The sequence below is a fragment of the Vespula vulgaris genome, chromosome 23, assembly GCF_905475345.1.
Source record: "Vespula vulgaris chromosome 23, iyVesVulg1.1, whole genome shotgun sequence".
Lineage (NCBI taxonomy): Eukaryota > Metazoa > Arthropoda > Insecta > Hymenoptera > Vespidae > Vespula > Vespula vulgaris.
The window spans coordinates 2,217,910-2,237,732 of record NC_066608.1 but is presented as its reverse complement, the minus strand read 5'-3'; the positions used below and the strand labels follow the sequence as shown (position 1 = coordinate 2,237,732).

The 19,823-nt window shown below is 30.2% G+C and overlaps 2 protein-coding genes across 9 annotated transcripts in view; one reads left to right on the top strand and one right to left on the bottom strand.

Annotated features, from left to right (window-relative positions):
- LOC127071816 (midasin) overlaps positions 1-19,823 on the bottom strand; it is a 106,764-nt gene that overhangs the window by 38,789 nt on the left and 48,152 nt on the right. The window lies entirely within an intron of this gene.
- The window catches only part of LOC127071827 (uncharacterized), a 55,387-nt gene continuing 36,089 nt past the window's right edge, over positions 526-19,823 (top strand). For 2 of the 8 annotated variants that reach the window (XM_051011562.1, XM_051011556.1), the window contains exons 1-2: positions 531-1,522; positions 2,135-2,538. The gene's annotated coding sequence lies outside the window, so the exon portion shown is untranslated. Of the gene's footprint in view, positions 1,523-2,134; positions 2,539-19,823 lie in introns of all 8 variants that reach the window. The other 6 variants (XM_051011563.1, XM_051011560.1, XM_051011557.1 and 3 more) reach the window with 6 other exon arrangements.

Below are 19,823 nucleotides of genomic sequence, written 5' to 3'. Positions count from 1 at the left end.
AAACCATAAATATTATTAGATTTTTTCTTAAACAAGGATAGATCATTGAATCGTCATTGAAAATTTTATATCAGAAACCGAATAAAGTCGAAGCGAATAAAATCGATTTATTTCAATACTCGGAATTCGAAAGACGTTCCTTTTTCCTCTCTCTCTTTCTCTTTGGAAAAAGCAAAAAAAAAAAAAGGAGAAGAAAAAGAAATAAGGAAAAAAAAAGGAAAAATATGTACGTGAAATTTCGGTTGGGAATCTTTAGGGAAATCGATTTTGATCGTATTGATCGATCGATTTTGATCGTATTTCCGGTACTGTCATGATATCTATGTCGTGTCATCGTTAAGAGAGTTATTGTAGAGTGAGAGAGTATGGGGGTTGGTGGAAAGCGATGACGTTAGTGTTGGAGGCAGTCAAGGGATGCTGTGGCAAAGAGCGAGGAAGCAAGGAACCAAGCAAGCAAGCAAGCAAGTGAACGAACGAACGAACGAACGAACGAGAGAGAGAGAGAGAGAGAGAGAAGAGAGTGAGAGAGAAAGAAAGAAAGAGCATGTGTATAAGAGAGAGAGAGAGAGAAAGAGAGATGAAGAGAGAAAGAGATAAAGAGAGAGAGAAAGAGAGAGAAATATATATACATATATATAGAGAGAGAAAGAGAGAGCGTGCGTGAGAGAGAGAGAGAGAGAGAGAGAGAGAGAGAGAGAAAGGGCGGGACAGAGGGTGATGAGGGTGGAGGGCGGTGGACCAGGAGCAGGAGGGAGAGACTCGGCTTCGAATCAGGGGGTTGCTTTCAGAGGACTACGCAGTGCTCTCTCGTCTCGCGAGCCGAGAGAACGGGAGGACGAGAGAGGATCGTTGGTCGTGTCGAATTGCATCGCTATGCTTCGCATCGCATCGTAACGTATCGTATGGTATCGTATCGTATCGTATCGTATCGTATCGTATCGTATCGTATCGTATCGTATCGTATCGTATCGTATCGCGTCGTATCGTATCGTATCGCAGTCGGGAAAAGTTGGGCTGCAAACTGACCGGCCGCGAAACCCTTTTGATAGATCTCGCTACCCTTCGAAGAATTTAACCCTTAGCAACCTCCCTTTTCACTCTCTTTGCTCTTCACCCTTGATATATATATATATACATATATACATATATATATATATATACACGTCATCTATCACTAACCCTTTTTACCCGCCAAAAACGTTTTATCCGGAAGTAAGCTGATCATCTTCCTTGTTATTTGTCTTTTTTCTCTCTCTCTCTCTCTCTCTCTCTCTCTCTTGTTCTTTCTTTCTCTATCTCTATCTCTATCTGAAGTTCTATCTCCATCTGTTTTTCTCAACAACGACGACGACAACGTCTCTCTCAACGTACACTCCTCTCCTATGACACACCCCCTCGAGTACTCTGAACGTGACGATCTCGAGGGATGAAGCCTCGACCGCTGATTAACACGTCTGGATTTAGAGATCGCTCGATGGGAATAAGTTAACGCTTACGGAAAGCCCACGGCGAGGTCTTTGAGGTATTTCTTTAATTCCGCAACAACATCTTTCTCTCAACTTTCTTTTTCTTTCTTCATTTTCTCATTCCTTTTCCTTTTCTTTTTTTTTTTTTCTATTTCTTTTTTCTTCGTTCTTACGACCTTGCACTATCATCTTTTCTTTTCAAATTCACTTTAGTTCTCATTTCCTTTTTCTTTTTTTATTTTATTTTATATATATATATATACACAGACACATACAAACACACACATTTTTTTCCTCGATCTTATTCGTTAATCGTTAGTTGTAATATAACACTAAGAACATCTTATGTACATCTCGAATGCAGGGAAAGGGGGAAATATATACCATATACAAAACTAAATAATACAGAGTTTGTTTTCGCGATCCGTAATTTTACGCTCCATCAGTCCAAAACGTATTTATCCTTCGCCGACGGTCGTATCTTGAAAGAACTTCCATTCAGGGATGGAAAAAGATTTTTCTCGATACGATGTGTTGATATCCTCTTTTCGAATCTGCGTTCACACGTTTAGTGAATTCGATTGGAATGCATCGAGATATATCTACCGTAGACGTGAGATATATGACTTTTTTTTTTTCTTTTTGTTGCACGGACTTGAATCTTTTAGATTACTTCTTTCCCGTTTGGGATTTGACCACTCATCCCGATGACTCCCGAAGTGTGACTTTAAAACTTTTGGTGATAAATACGAATGGAATAATCGAACAGGAAATAATATAAATGATCTAGATATTCGTATACCTCATATATATATAATAATAATAATAATAAAATATATATATATATGATTTGAGACAGTGAGAAAAGTGATTCGGAATTTCGAAAATCTCTTTAAACACAGACGTCTATGATACTAACGTAAGACGAAATATAATCGTCTATCCCGACTAAATTCGAAACAAGAATGGAAGAAGAGAAAACGGTTGGATCTATTTATACCAAAGGCCAGAGAGTTGCGATTGGTGGCTGAAGTTGTGCTTCGAGGATCTGATTGGTTCGTTCGGTTTCACAGTATGTACCTGCGTATATGAGTCCTTTATTATACAAGTAACTTATATCTTGGATTATAAATCGTAAGTGCAAATAATAATGTCGGTGTAAATCGTTTTAATTAAAGATTACTTTCTTTCTTTCTTTTCTTTCCTTTTTACATCGATACATACTTTACATATACATATATATCTATATATTCATATAAATAAAGCAAATCGATTCGTTTGTAACACACCTTCGTCGAGTGTTCGTTTTATCGGGCTAATTTCTCGCGAGTTATTGAAACGCTTGAAATTTTAATGTTTCGTTTCGATCGAATAAGATAAATGTTAATTGCTTAATTACTCAACGTTACTCAATTACTATTCCGTTTCTATACACGTTTATGCTGTGTGCATTGAGTTTACGTTCTCGCATACGACAGAGCCACAACTTTCCTCTACGCTTCACCTCGTTACGTCATTGGCATAACCACCCTCTCTCACGTACACCAACTACCCAACCACCCCACTCATCCTACCTACTGCCACCTACCTAGCTAGCCTCTTCCTTCCCATCCCCTTTGCGTAAAACCGCATAAATAATTTAATCCCATTTGTCCGCGCACAAACGCATCCTCCGTGTCACTGTAATAATATCCGACAATAGCTGTAATCTTTCTTTATCGCGATATGCAACCAAAGTCTAATGTCAATTTTTAAGTACTTTTGATATTTTAAAGAGATTTTTATATCTACTTCTATTTCTCTGTACGTGTATGTGTATGTGTACGCGAGTATGTGTCTCTCTTTCTTTTTGATGTCTCTTTCTGAAAGAATATATCTTTCGATTAAATAAAGATAAAGATAAATTTATAAACTTTAATCTCGAAAGATTATATATGGATCAAGAAGTTTTTCATGTTTACATTTCCATTGATTATCTACTCGGGCTACGAGAAAATCCTTTTTTAATGGGTTATCCAATAAGCAATGTCAGTATTTTATGGTAAAAATTAATACCGAACATCTACTAGATTCTTAATTTATTATGCACATTATTATTGGTATATGGTTTCCATTGTCGGTATATATATATATATATCTTTTTTAGTGTTATTTAATTTGAACTCGATAGAAAGAACTGAATAGAAATTAATTATTTCGCGTGTAATTTTATTTACAAAAATTGCAGGTCTATATTTTAATTGTCAATATTTTTTTGCGAATCTTAACCCAATAATTATTAGTTACGAGATAATTGATTAATTATCAACAAGAATCCATTGAATTTTCTGATTTTATTATGAAATCTGAATCTATTTTATCTGAAGAAGAAAAAAAAAAGAAAAGAAAAATATGTTGAAGATATTTACAACGTATTGTTTATTTAAATATAAAATGTGCATAGTAAAAATTTCAATATTATTTATTAATCAACTAAATACTTAATTCGCATGTCTTTCGAGTCGACTTTCAATGAAAAACACAAGATTTTAATTAACTCTAACATAGTTTCATATTTAATTAAAAATATGACGTTAAATAAATAAATAAAAAAGAAAAACAACGAAAGAGGAAGAACGGAACAAACGAAAGACAAAAAAAATCATTTTTTTCTTTTTATGAAATAAAAATTTGTTCACACACTATATATGCATACATATATATATATACACACGCAAATATACTTTAAATTCTGACAAATTGAACAGCGATAAGAGTTATCATAAATAATGTATCAAATCTAAAAGCAATATATAATGTGTTAATAACAATGTTAGGCTGAACGTAAAGCCTCTAACAAGTATATATTCCTAACACCAAAGGGAACACATAGAGACAATGATGGAGCATGAGCATAATGTACTTACATAACGTAACAAGGACTCATCCAACAGTGAGATGATCCTTTTGGTATCTAATGACCAGTTACTTTGAAGGAAGTTTATACACGGTAGACGTTTCAACCCCTTTTTGCTTTAACTTCTAACTTTACCTTTACCTTTCTCTCTCTCTCTCTCTCTCTCTCTCTCTCTCTCTCTCTCTCTCTCTCTCTCTCTCTCTCTCGCTCTCTCATCTTCACTATTTCTATCTCTTTCTCTATCTTTTTCTCTAATAAAACGAAGCGATTATCTTTTCTCACTCTTCTTTATTGTCTTTCGTAAGAAAGAGAAACGACTTGTGGGAATGAACGGTTCGCTTATTTTAAAGAATAAAAATGTTAGGTGTCGTTGGTTTTATTCGATGAAAAATTTCTTGAACGAAATAGTAAATGTGTGTGTGTGTGTATGTCTATATATATATATATATATATATATATATATATATATATATATATATATGTTTCGTAACATTATAATGATATTGAAGTCGTCGAGTGTTCTCGGTTATTTGAAAATTCACACGATCTTATAAAGAAATTATATAGGGAGATGGCATAAACGTGAACTAGAGCGTAGAAAGGATTTTGCTTCGGGCGTGACAAGGTCTTAAGTTAATATTTATTGGTGTCGACAACAAAGATACCTCTTCTCTGTGCATTATAACGATAGTTTATAATGATAACGATTAAGTGTTATTACAACGAGATGTTAATTAACAAAACGATGCTAAATCTTTGATAATTACGAAGTATGATATTTTTCAATTAGCTAATCATTACATTTTATTATTAATCTCTGTCTCTTGAAATAATAATAACTTTAGATTACTCTGTATTTCGACGTTGAGAGATTTGATTAAAAATACCTTTTTTCTTTTTTATAACAATATAGTATCCGATTGATCAACGTTAATCTTTATAATAATTTCGTATAAAAATAATTTCGAATAAAATCGATTTAATGTATGAGTTCGTTAAAAGGAATTACACATTATATCGGATTGCAATCGGATTTGGATCAAAGCCGAGAAAGGTTTACTAAGGTTTAGATTAGATCAAGGATAAACGTCTTTTCGTGTATTGCCAAACTCGAACTGTCTGATTTTAGTTGATTCATCATTGGTGTGTGTATATATTTGTTAATGTATGAGTGGGATGACGGTATCTGCGCGTACAGTATTTTACGTTTGTGTATGTACACTCTTGTCAGTGTCCTGGTTACAACGATCACCTGCCGATACGTTGCGAGATGTTTCCCAAACCACAGCTGTAATTTCCGTGGAACTCATGCTGCTTCCTTCGAAACTACTATAGAAGGAGAAGCCACTACGGTGACTTCCATCAGCAACGAGTTTGTCTTTGCCGCAACGGACAACTGTCTCCAACTTCATCAACCATTTTCACTTATTATCCTTCTCATTTCCACTCCTTCTCTCTGTCTCGCTTGCTCCCTTACTCGCTTTCTCTTTTTATTTTGTAATCTTTAATTATAATATAATTCCAATCTTATAAAAATTTCTTGACCAACGATTATTATTTTTTCTATAGAAATTCGAATAAATTCTATATCATTATTAAGATCCATTTCGAAATGTGTGGATTATGATTTTTTTTCTTTTTTTCTTTTTTCTTTTTTTTTAAATCGAGAAGTGTGTTTTTACTTTTCTTTTTCTTTTTTATCAGCTAGATAATAGAATAGACAATTGTTACAGTTCGAAAATTTGTATACTACTTGTTAACAATTTTTTTTTCTTGTACGAATAATAAAAAACATTTTCTGCTTTTGTTATTACGAGTTTGAATATAAATTAGAGAATTGCTATAGTTTGCTCGATATTTTGCGAACAAAATAGTCAAGAAATTTCTTAGAAAATAGAGAAATTTCTGTTATTGTTACTAGTTTCAGAATGGAGAGATTGCTATAGTTTGCTTGATATTTCGGAACTAAATACCAAGAAATTTCTTGGAAAATAGAGAAATTTCTGTTCTTGTTATCAGCTTCAAAATGGAATAGTTGAGGATTGCTATAGCTTGCTTGAAATTTAATGACTAAATACCACTAAATTCCTTTCGAAAATAGAGAAATTTGTGTGCTTATTATTAACTCCAGGATAGAGGAGGAGATTGTTATAACTTGCTCGAAATTTGGTGACTAAATACCGACAATTTCATCGAAAATAGAGACATTTCAGTTCTCATTATCGGTCTAGAATTAGAATAGGAATAATTTATGTTGTGGGTTGCAAGAAAATTGAAGATTAATTTCCAACAAATTTGTTATCCTTTTTACGAATTGAAGAATAATACAACGGACGATCCCAATGATTTCTTGGAAATTGACAAAATTGAATCAACCAGTTTGTATACAAAAAATAAAATAAAAAAAAAAAAAAGAGTAACTTTCGTTCCGGCTGTTATCGACTCGAATGAACTTTTGTTACGTTTTTTTTTCTTTTTTTCTCGAAATTCGTACACTAAATACGCTCCAAATTTTTTTCAGAAATAGATCAACTTTTCATTCATAAATAATCAGCTTAATCAGCTGTCATTTGTCAAAATACTAAATTGCAATATCATGATTGTTAATGAGGCATGCAAGGATTATAATCAATCGCTCGTGTTATCGAAAGCATTTGCTATTTCCATACTTGATCGAGCCCTTGTGTACATGAAACCTTCGTCCACATGGGATTAATAATCATGGGATTGGTTACGCAGAGAATCAAACTAAATGACGATAACCAGATTACGCAATCTCGTGTAAATATAAATGAAATTATTCTTACTTAATTTTTTATAAACTTCGATATTATTTATAAACTCGTTTCGAAATTAAACGAAACTTCAGTTCATTTTTTTCTCTCTTTTTTTCTTTTTTTTTTTTACTAAGACCATTTTAGATTTTTATGAATTCCATATACGATATGTCATCAAATATATATAGATATGCATTTATATAGAGTGAGTCAAAAGTTTTTGGATGATTTTTAAAAAAACGTAGCTTTTTAAATTAATCTTGCTTTATTTTATTTATTTATTTATTTCTTTTTTTTTGACATTATAAAAGCACAAATCTAGAAACTTTTGACTCACCCAATATATTAATTTCACATATCAATTATTAATGTCAATAATTTTCTAATATTAATAATTACGTTATTATCAATAACATTAAATTAAATTTTGCTGATCAACTTTGTTATTACTGTTTATCGATTATATTTGGATTAATGAAAATCGATTATATTTGGATTTTTCGAAAACTCGAGAAAGATTGAATTCTTTCGAACAAATTGTTAATTACGTTAGTTTATACATCGATTAAATCAAATTAGATCGATCAACTGCATCAATGCTAATCGATTATGTTAAGACACTTTGAAAAGATGAAAAAGATTGACATTCCTTAAAGAAATTATTAATTATATTAGTTTTCGCATCGATTCATTAAATCAAATTATATTAATCAACTTCATCATTGCTAATCGATCATGTTAACATACTTTGATAAGATGAAAAGAGATCGAACTTTCTTAAAGAAATTATTAATTATGTTAGTTTCCACATCGATGAGTTAAATCGAATTATATCAATCAAATTCCTTATTAGAAATCGATTATATTAAAATTCTTTGAAAAGTTGAAAAAATAAAGTTTTAAGAAATTATGTAGGCGTACACGTCGATTTCGCTTTAAATTAAATTTACTTTCAATCGACTTCGACATCGTTGTCGTTTCTTGTGAAACGAAGCCGAGTAAACCTATTTTTTATGTTATAAATTTATTCAGAAATTGCAACTATTTTATTCTAACGAGAAAATGGAACATCTCTCGTACCGGAGGTGCTTTAATCGCACGTAAATCATATACATATTTAGTCGAACGTGATGAACGACGTCGTATAATCTCGTTTACGTATCGTACAAATATGTACATACGTTGTCGCAATTTTGAACACATATACACATACACAATAAATGCAGAGGCGCGCGCGTAAAAGTACACATCGTAAAAAGATACCAACTTTTTTTTAAATGTTAAAATGAGAAAAAGAAATTTTTGTCGTTCGGAAAAAAAAGAAACGAAAAGAAAAAGAATGAAATATCCAACGAAAACTTAAAGTATCTACTAAAAATTATTCGTGACAAATAAAAGCTCGATAAAAAATAAAAGTATGTTGAAATTGTAGATTTATTACTGATTCGTCGGATAGTACTTCGTACTCTGTAAAATAAACGATTAAATGACTATACATCCGGGTATTATTTTAATCGAATATTTCTACCCGTCTTATTCGAGTATTTACAAGTGGAAGATATTAAAATTTTATGACTGTGTTCGAGACAGGATATCGTTCTACCGGGATATTGTCCTATCAGGATATTGCCCTTAATATATATATATATATAAAAAAAAAAAAAATACATATTTTAAAACGATAATAATTTTTATTTAACGTGAAATATAAAATACTTTCTATGGGGTTTGACATAATCATTATTAATAACGATTGTGATCGTTCTTGAGACCGTAAAATTATTCATGTACGTATTACCTCGTTTTATTAATGAAAAACGTTTATTCAGAAAAATTATACTATCTTCAAACGATTCGTAGAGAAAAAGAAAAAGAAAAAACCTGTCATATTTCATAATAATAATCGTTTGATGCAAAAATGATAGAAATTAAGAAAATTTATCACTGGATAATAAAAGAATGAAGTAAAAATTTTGTAGAATGTATAATATAATATCGAAATATATTATATTAATTTAACGTAAACCATCGTAAAGTTAAATCTTTAAATAATAATGTATTAATATTTAATAATTAATATTTATAATATATATATATATAATAATAATAATTTTTTTCTCTTTCACAAAAATCAAACTACATAATCATTTTATTAAATATTATTTCCACTTTAATGTAAATCACTTTTACATCGAACTATTCTATGAAAAAGGTTCTTAACTGTCCAGGTATCTAACGAGGAACTAATGAACCTAGAGAGTTATACCACTCACTCCGGGAAACAGGATGAAGGTTAAACTTTCGAGACGTGGCGTTGAATCAAATTGGTATAAAAAAAAAAAAAAAAAGAAAAGGGAAAAAAAGGAAAGGAGGAAGAAAAAACTAGGCTTACATCACTTTTGCATTAAACGACTCTATTATGATTAATGGTGATTGGTATATCACTGATAAAACGAACATCATGATAATTCATGATAACGCGTATAATATATAACTATGATTAGAAATCTGTCAGAATTACATTCTTTATTCTTGTTCCTTTTAATCATTTTGAGTATTCAAATATCCGGTGGGTCAAATAGAACTCTAATAATTTTCTATATCTCAAGATAAAATCCCGAGTACTAATATATCCGAATATCCGGAGTTCTCAGTAATTGCTCTAAACTGTATTTCATGTAATAAACACGATCGTGATCGACCAATTTCCATGTGTCTATACGATATATATATATATATATATATATATAATGTGTGTGTGTGTATGTATATATACACACACTCACGCAATTTTACGAGAGCTTTTGATGAAACATTCGATATCAGCAAATGTTTTATTATTAAGAAAATAATCCATATAATTATTTTTTTTTTATGATTCACGTTTTTTTACGAGCAATATATATTATATATATATTATTGTTTATAAATATATATAATATTGTATTGGAATTTGAAGGCAATTTTAACGATCGTAGAGGAGAGAAAGTGAGAGAGGAAAATTTTTCTTTCTCCGTTTTTTTCTTGTTTTTTTTTTCTTTCTTTTATTAAAAGTTAAGTTAAATGGACGTGGAACGATTTCCAATCCTTAATATCCGCGTAATTATCTTCGGAGATAGAGTTTGTGAAAAAAAGATAATTACGATCACCTTGTTATCTCGTAAATGGATAATACGTAAGTATACATGTCCTATCAAAAATTAAAAGCGAAGAAAGTAATTCCGTTGGGAATAACATGGAACTTTAAAGATCATAAATTGAAAATATTTGTGTGTGTGTATGTGTGTGTACATTCATGATGTTTCATTGGAAAAATATACATAGAATAAAATATGTTAATGGCGTTCCAATAGATAGAAATGTTTTATGCTAATTAATTATGATATTGGATATTTTAATACAGATATGTACACAGTGATATATATACTTATACACACACACACACACACATCAATTAATAAAGTTTGTTATTTTAAAAATATCGATTATCCTTTTACGAGATTTTTTAAATTAATTTTTTCTTCAGATTCAAAAACAAAAAAAAAGATGATAAGTCTAAGATCGTTATCCAGTTTAATATAAAAAAATAAATAAATAAGGAAATAAAAACGATGAAAAAGAGAAATAAATAATACGATGGAAACGTGACTGAACTAATAAAAGCACTGATTATTTACAGGAGGGAAGTTTTTCTTGAATACTTGATAAAATTAACTCGTGTCCATTAGACGTATCTATATACGTATTTCATTTCTCAAACACAAAGATACACTCGTACACAGACATACAAAACGCGAATGATTAAACTCAAAGTCATAGAGGGAGAGAACAAGAGAGAAATAGAGAGAGAAAGAAAGAGACAGAAAGAACTCGTGTGTCCGAGCACGTGTATTTGACGGATCTTGTACTTAATTAAAACTTTTATCTCTCACTGGGACCCCTACGTGCTATTTTCTACCAGCAATTTTGTTTCACTTTAATCGGATTCCCACTATGTATACACGCTTTCGACGATAAATTTCAAACTGTCCAAAAATATATTACACAAGCAAAATCCATAGGTACGTACACTCTCTTGCTATTGTCCATGTTCGTGTGAATATTAATAAATATATCGTTAATAATATTAAATTAATGAAAAATTATTAATAATAATAATAATAATAATAATAATAATAATAATAATAATAATAATAATAATAATAATAATAATAATAATAATAATAATAATAAAGAAAATAATTGCACACGATGCTTCAATTGATTTTAATCTCTACTTCTGCTCCGACGAACAATAAAAGAGTTAGAAAAAAATAATGAACATTTTCCACATGAAACATTTTTTCTTTTTTTCCGAAATGAAAACAATTGAGTGAATTTAAAGTTCTCGATTATGGCAATTCTCGAAACACTCATGTCATAATAACTTTAGTTAAATAAAAACTACTTGTTCTCTCTATGTGTACATACGTATATTTATATGCATAAGTGATTAAGTCAATCGCCTCAAGCCCCATAAGATAGAGATCTCTCGCATAATGATATTAATTTATATTACATAATTAATACAATTTAATTTAATATCTCCTATTTTAAATACACATACATACACACACACACACACACACACACACACACACATATATATATCAAACTTTTCTTTTTATATTCGTAATGAAATAATCAAATTTGTATGGTGCTATTTCTCTAATTTGAACATTCGCACAAAGAATTGTAAAATTAAAATATGATGTATTATGTATAATCGATTTATTTTAACAACAAAAACTTGTGTAATCCTCTATGGACACATTCGAAAGTTGTTAAATTCGTCATTGCATTTCTCTCTTTCTCTCTCTCTTAATCTGAAATCAAATTGACAAATAATATGTGTAACATATTATTCAACATAGATAACTAGAAAATTCTCCAATTCGATTTTATAGGAACTAAATAAGAGAGGTGAAGCTATATATATGTATATCGAACTATAATAATAATAAAATCTGACAGATGATCTTTTTTGATTGGTTATATCATAGGGGAAAGGGTCGTTCGTTACCCTCTGTATCTATATCTATATCTATATATAGATAGATAACGAAATGAAAGACAATCGATAGCAATATGATTTCGAATAATAGGAAAAGAAAGAGATATCGAATTACGATCTAACGACATTTAAGGAAAACGAAAAGTAGAAAAGAAAAATGTCCTTTCGCTCAAGCATTTCTCCAGAAAACAGAAAGAGAAGGAAATGAGGCAGGATAGAGAGAGAAAGAGAAAGAGAGAGAGAGAGAGAGAGAGAGAAAAAGAGAGAGAAAAGTAAATACGATCTGACAAATTACGTCCGCACACATAAGCGCCGCGTTTTAAACTTGGAACTCGGGCTGACGAAAGTACAATTTTCCACCACCCTTTTTTCCTCCGCCCCTTTTCTCCATTACTGTCGAGTACAGAAAGAACAGTCCTCGCTACGTTTCAAAACTTTACACTTTGAGATAAGAAAGATCGAAATGCAAGGTCGTTTATTGTTCCAAGATCAATTCTATCGTTCTATTCATTTATCTATCTATTCGTCTATGCATTTCTTTTTTCGTACGTGAAAATTTAATTTTTGTTGAAAAGTGAGATATACATACATACATACATATATATATATATATATATATATATATATATATATAAAATAAAATAAAAAAAGTAAGGAACGTACATCTCTCTATTTCTCTCTCTGTTTCTCTTTTTCGCACACGAAAATTTAATTTTTGTTGAAAAGTAATATAGGCATACAAAAAAGAATAAACAAGAAAAAAAAGAAAGAAAAGAAAGGGAAACAAAAATAAATAAAAATAAAAAGAAATAGTGAACGTATATTAATTAAACTACCGAATAGTATCCACGTTTAAAAATTGTTCGTCTTAAGAGAGGGAGAAAAAAAATGATGCCGAGAGGCACAGTCGTGTTCATTGTTCCAAAACTAATTTTATCTATCTTTCTCTATCTATCCTCCTTCTCTATCTATATTTCTATTTCTATTTTTTCTCTTCGTTCTTTCTCTCTTTCTCATTCTTTCTTTCTGTTGTTCCCACGTGAAAATTTAATTTCTCCACGGCTTAGTAGTAGAATAGAATACAAAATAAAGAAATAAAAGAAGTAATAATCGTTAGGTAATCTGATCGTAAAGAAATTTTCATTTTGAAATAAGAAACATCGAAATGTAGTCTTTTATCGTTTCAACAATTTTATCTCTCTCTCTCTCTCTCTCTCTCTCTTTCTCTTGTTCTCTCTCTCTCTCTCTCTCTTTCTCTCTCTCTCTCTCTCTCTCTCTCTCTCTCTCTCTCTTTCTCTCTCTATCTTTCTCTCTCTTATTCACACTAGAAAATTAAATTCTTTTCGAAACTAATACAGACGTGAAAACAAAAACAAAAATAAAAATAAAGACAAAAGAAGTAATAAACCATATGATTCTAATTAAATTACGAAAGGGTATCGGAATACACAGAGATATCGCATATTCGGCGAAAATTCGAAATGGCACTTGGGAGCACTCCATCAAAGCTCGTGTCTAAAACGAGCGCGTTAAAGTGGGTTGAGGATCTCCATGATAACCGTTCTTTTTGCCAATAAAACGGTCATGGAAACGCTTTTATTTTGATGCCTTAGCGAGACGGTTGTTCGTAGATACGGAAATATATCTAAATTCGCGCTTCACGAGATACAATGTAGCTACGTATGTATAAAGAAGGAAACAAAGAGTAAGGAGAGAAAGAGACAGAGACAGACAGACACAGAAAGAGAGAGAGAGAGAGAGAGAGAGAGAGAGAGAGAAAGTGAATCCGAGAACTGTTCGAAGCTAGGATCAGACGAGTCCTTTTATTCCGTTTCCACGTTTCCGCGTTTCCAAGTGTTTTCCAACCTTTCTCTTCTCCCCTTATTCTCACGTCCCCTTGCTACCAACCACCCATTCACCCACCCATCCATCTATCCACTAACACTCAACCAACCACCCTCGTTCAACCTCTCTCCTTCATCTCTGAATCTCATTGTGTCCTTCACCAAACGATAATCCAAAAGCATTAAGTACTTTCGTGCGGTGCATAACGAAAAATATCGTGAAAAAGAAATATTTTCTTCGTATTTCCCGACGTTATTTTGAACTTAAAAGGAAAAAGAAGAAGAAAGTAAAAAAAGAAAGAAAGATTGACGAGTACGTCTTGAAAGTCTTCTAGATTTTTTTTTTTTTTTTTTTTAATGTATATATATATATATATATATATATATATATATATATATATATATATATATATATATATTAAAGATCGTAATTCTCGTTCGACTGTTTAGCATTTCTTTCATCCCTTGAATATTATCTTAGTATACTTATAAAACGAGGATATCTAACGATATTAAGTAAAACGTCGCGCCGAAATTATCTAGATCACGTGTAGTATTAACCGAATAATTTCTTTCGATCAATGAAACTTACTGAGGCTCGTTTTTAATTTCATAACTTTGATAAAAGTAGACTTACTAATAGGTTTACACAAATCCGAAGGGAAAAAGAAAAATAGGAAGAAATTAGTTTACGAGAATTAATCTACGAACTTTGTCGTTTTCTTCTTTTTTTTTTTTACAAAATCACGTAAGAACCCTTGACCGATCAATCCGATGTAACAATTCATATCAATGATTCAAGAGAACAAAAAAATAAAAATAAAAAGAGATAAATAAAAATTACAATTAAAAAAAAGACGAATAAAAAACTTCATGTTTATGTCGATGTTTTGAACCGAAAATAGGGGTTGGTTGAGGCAGGGTGGGTGGAGATAAAAGATTAACAACGTTTAATTGAAAGATCTCTCGCTTTTCGATTTCGAGATACGAAGACACGAGATATTTCAATCGATTAGTCCTTACTCGACCCCAACCACGTTTACCACCCCTCCACGTTTTGGTTTTCCCTCGCCCTTTTGAATTTATATCCTCGCCGGTCATGATATACGATTGTATTGCGATGGACGCCGTTTACCAGCGGACAATCGCACGTTGAAGCGAATTCACCATCTCCGCCCTCGTTTCCGTTTCTCGCTACCGAGTCTGACAAACGACAACGTTCAGCGAATAGAATGGTTAGACGATTGTTAGAGAACCGTTAAGATCGTATAATTTCTCTGAAGCTTTTAAAAAGAGAAAGAAAAAAAAAAGAAAAGGAAAAGACATCTCCGGTGTAATACCTTCTCTTCATTCTTTTTTCTTTCATTTTTTCTCTTTCATCTCTCTTTTTTTTTTTTGTTCTCTTTTCAATTTAAAGAAGTTTGTAGAGGATCGTTCGATAAAGGTTATCTAATGGTTTTTTCTTCTTCTTCTTTTTTTATTTATTTTTTGTATCTATCTTTTTTCTTTTGAATAATGTATTTAAATCTAAACTTTGGTTATAAAGGTACAATATAAAATTAATGTAATGTAAGATTTAAGATGAAATTATTTTGTAACATGTACATTGGTATATAATATCGTTTGATTATGATTATATATGAAATAAGTATATCGATCAAATTTCAGATAACTAATTATTGAAAAATCTTTTAATTTCTGTTATTATTATTTCTTATTATTATCATTATTGTTATTATGTTTATTTCTGTTATTATTATTTCTGTTTTATCCTATACGAGTGTATCTATCGGATAGAAATTTATTACAAATCATTAGTATAACGATTACATTATCAGATATCTAATTACTTTTCTCTCGGAAGAATATTATCATCTATATAAAACATATTTATCTTCGAAGCTTGTGAATGAATATTTTCATGAGAAAAAAAGAAGTCTCTTTCGGATAGATTTTTATCCTAAATCAACCCTTCTCTCCCCCATCGATAAATCCTACGTAGCAGAAAAGCTCCCAAAAAAATAAATAAAAAAAAAAACAAAAATGAAACAGGGAAAAAAATAGGCACGCAATGGAGAAAAATGCGCGAGAATTTAGTCTGATAAAGAAAAGAGGAGAAAAAAGGAAAAAAAGAGAGAGAGAAAGGGGAAGAGAAAAAAAAGAGAATAGAAGAAGAAAACGAAAAAGAATGTGAGAGGGTGGAAAAAAGAGTTTTCTCGAGAAATAATAATAACCGTACAAGGCTGGTACAGATAAGCAATTTTTTTATAAGCTTTTTGAAATGGTCTTCTTTCTGTTCTTTTTCTTTTTATATATACATGTATATACATACATACATACATATATATATATATGAATATATATGTATGTATACATGTATATATTTTTTTTAAGTGTACTATGAACCAATTGTTCCGATTGACCTTCTTTCTCTTTGTTTCATTTCAACTTTTGAAAGAAATGAATGGAAATATCCGGAAAGTTTGATGTTTTCCATTTGACTGTACATATATATGTATATACATATATAATGGAATATATACATATATACATATGTAGTAGAAAAAGAGAACAGTTTATTTTTCTTTACGCAATATCGCTATGAAATCGTTTCATTCGACATCGAATAGAATAATCAAGATATCTGATGATGTTTTCTTATTGTTGTTGAAAATAATAGAATGTCTCTCATGTATATTTCCCTATGTATATATTCGTCCCTCCTTCTAACAATTCCACTTCGCGTGGGAAAGTTGCACCGGTGCTGTGTTTCACCTTCGAATTCTAGTTAACCCGACTTAATCGTTTCCCTGATTTACCCTCACGATAGATCTTAAATAATTTTACTTGTAAGATCGTTCTTTTATCTTATCTTTTCTTTTTTAAAGACAATGTAAACTGAATTATTGAATATACATATATAGAAATATATATATATATTTATTAATTTATTTATAATGATAACGAGAAAGTAATAATGTCATTCTATAAATTTACAGAATATAATATAAAAGCAAATATTTATTTTCTAATATAAAGAAAAAAAAAAGAAAGGATGATAATTTAATAGAATATAATTGCATTAACAAATAAACGGTAAATGTAATTGTTGTTAAAAATAATAAGGATTTATTATTCATCATAAAAAAAAAAGATAATTTGAAAAAACATTATCATTGACTCGGAATGAATAAAATCTTCTTAGGTAAGAAAACATGACTGATCTCGAAAAGTTTTTAAAAGTCCTAAGAAGAACGAGTAACCTAATGATTTATGCATATAACGAGAGAGACTAGTTAAATTTAAACATATAATAAAGTTCCCACGTAAATTTCGATCAATCTTCATTTATTCGTAACAGATTTAATAACAGGATTATTTTCAGAAGCAAGCAAGAAAACAAAAATGAAAATAAATAAATAAATAAATAAATAAATAACACGTGCTTGAAACAGTTAAAATTTCACGAAGATAAAATATTAATACGAGATACGATTAACGATCTTTTTTCTCAACACATTATATTTAACAATAAGCATTATTAACTATCGTATTTTTAATAAAAGAGATAGAATTTAACGAATGTATAAATCTTGTTAAAAATATATACAATAGTTTTTTTCCTTTCTTTTTTTTTCTTTCTTCTTTTTATTTTACAGAACACGAGCAGTAACATACGAGTGTTCGACTAATCAACGCAGTCAATAATTTTTCTATAATCAATTGACGTTTAAAAGAGAGAGATAGATAGATAGATAGATAGATAGATAGATAGATAGATAGATAGATAGATAGATAGATAGATAGATAGAGAAAGAGAAAGAGACAGAATAAAAAAATAAAATAAAATGAAATACGATCAATACTAACTAGTAAATTAGTAATCTAATAAATACGAAAAAGAAGAAACGTGGATTTTACTCTTAGAATATTTTAGGTTTATTCTTTCGATCGTAAAGAATACATCTGTTTTTGAAGCTATCAAACATGTATCACTCGATCTAGGACAGGAAACTCTAAAACGTAATAAAATTTTCAAGAAAATACCAACGATTCTTTTTTTCTCTTTCATTCAACGAAAGTTTAAAGTATACTAAGAAGAAAAAATTGTTCCATTAATCATATAACTATAGGATGGAAAAATTTTTAAATGATTATAATGATCGATCAATCGATCGATGTCTAAGACATTTTAGGATTTTAATCGGATTTTTATATTATAAAAATCAATGCATTTTTATAGTTTTATAATCCACAATATAACATATACATATATAAAAATTTAAAACGTCTGACAAAAAAAGAGTAATTGATTTTTAATGTAGGTTGAAAAGTTTTGGCCAACCTAGGAATTTTTGGCCCCTGCTGTATCGCACTCTAGATTCTTTTCATAAAAAAGAAAAAGAGAGAAAAAAAGAAATAGAAAAAAAAAACACATATTCCCCATTCTTTAGCACGCTAATTACCAAGAGCAAATATCCTGCATGAACGATTCAATGGTGATAAACAAACGTTCAGAGAGAATTGATATATTTAGCTCCGAAAAAAAGGAAAAAAAAATAAAATAAAATAAAGAAAAAAGAAAAAAGGGAGAAAAGATATTTGACATTTATTTTGATAAATGACGTTTACGACGATCACGACAATGCTGATGATGATGATGACGACGACGACGATGATAATGATGATAACGATGACGATGACGATGATCGATAATAGGAATATCGAATTACGTCGTATGATCGAGCTTGAAGTAACTAATTAAACTTTGTTTGCTTTCGAATACGGGCTCGTTAAATAAAACAGATAAATATCGTAGGTATCGGCTATTGGTTTATTTTCATACCGACATGAGAGAAATGGAAAATGTTATTGCTTTACGTTACGTGTTTGGACACGATGCGAATAATTTAACTAGCCAGTGTCGATTGTTAAATTTTCTCGTTGCTTTTACACGAAAGTAAACAAGGAAAAAAAACAGAGAAGAAAAAATTAAAGAGAGAGAGAGAGAAAGAGAGAGAGAGAGAGAGACAGAAATAAAACCCAGACAGACAATTTATTATATTTGACAATGTAAGAATATATGTAGATTCTTCTTGTTTGTCCTTTGTATTAACGTGATAACGAGATTACTTCTCTTTTATTAGAAATTTGATAATTTCGAGAACAAGCGTAATTTCGATAAACTTGCCAAGTAATTTATTAACAAGTATCTACTGTTAAATCGTTTATCTCGTCGATCGTTAAACTTTCTCTTTTTCGTTGCTTGTAGAAGGAAAAAAAATCCTTAGGCGAACGATTTATTATATTTCATATATTTCTATGATATAATCTATAGATTATTCTTGTTTATGTTTGTATAAACGAGATTGCTTCTCTTTTGTTAGCTCAGAAATTGGACAATTACGTGAACAAGCATAGCTTTGACAAACTTGCCAAGTAATTTATTAACAAGTATCTACTGTTAAATCGTTTATCACGTCGATTGTTAAATTTTCTCGTTGTTAAAAAAAAAAATCCCTAGACGAACAATTCATTATATTTGATATATTTCTATAATATAATAATAATATATATATATATATAGATTCTTTTTGTTTATTTTTCTATTAACGAAATGGTGTCTCTTGTATTAGCTCAGAAATTCGACAATTTCGAAGACAAGTATAACCTTGGCAAGCTTGCCAAGTAATATATTAACAAGTACCTACTGTTACGTTCTTTAACAGTCGCGTAGGAATTAACCACTCGTAGAATCATTTCGTGCAAACTATTCCAGACGGATAT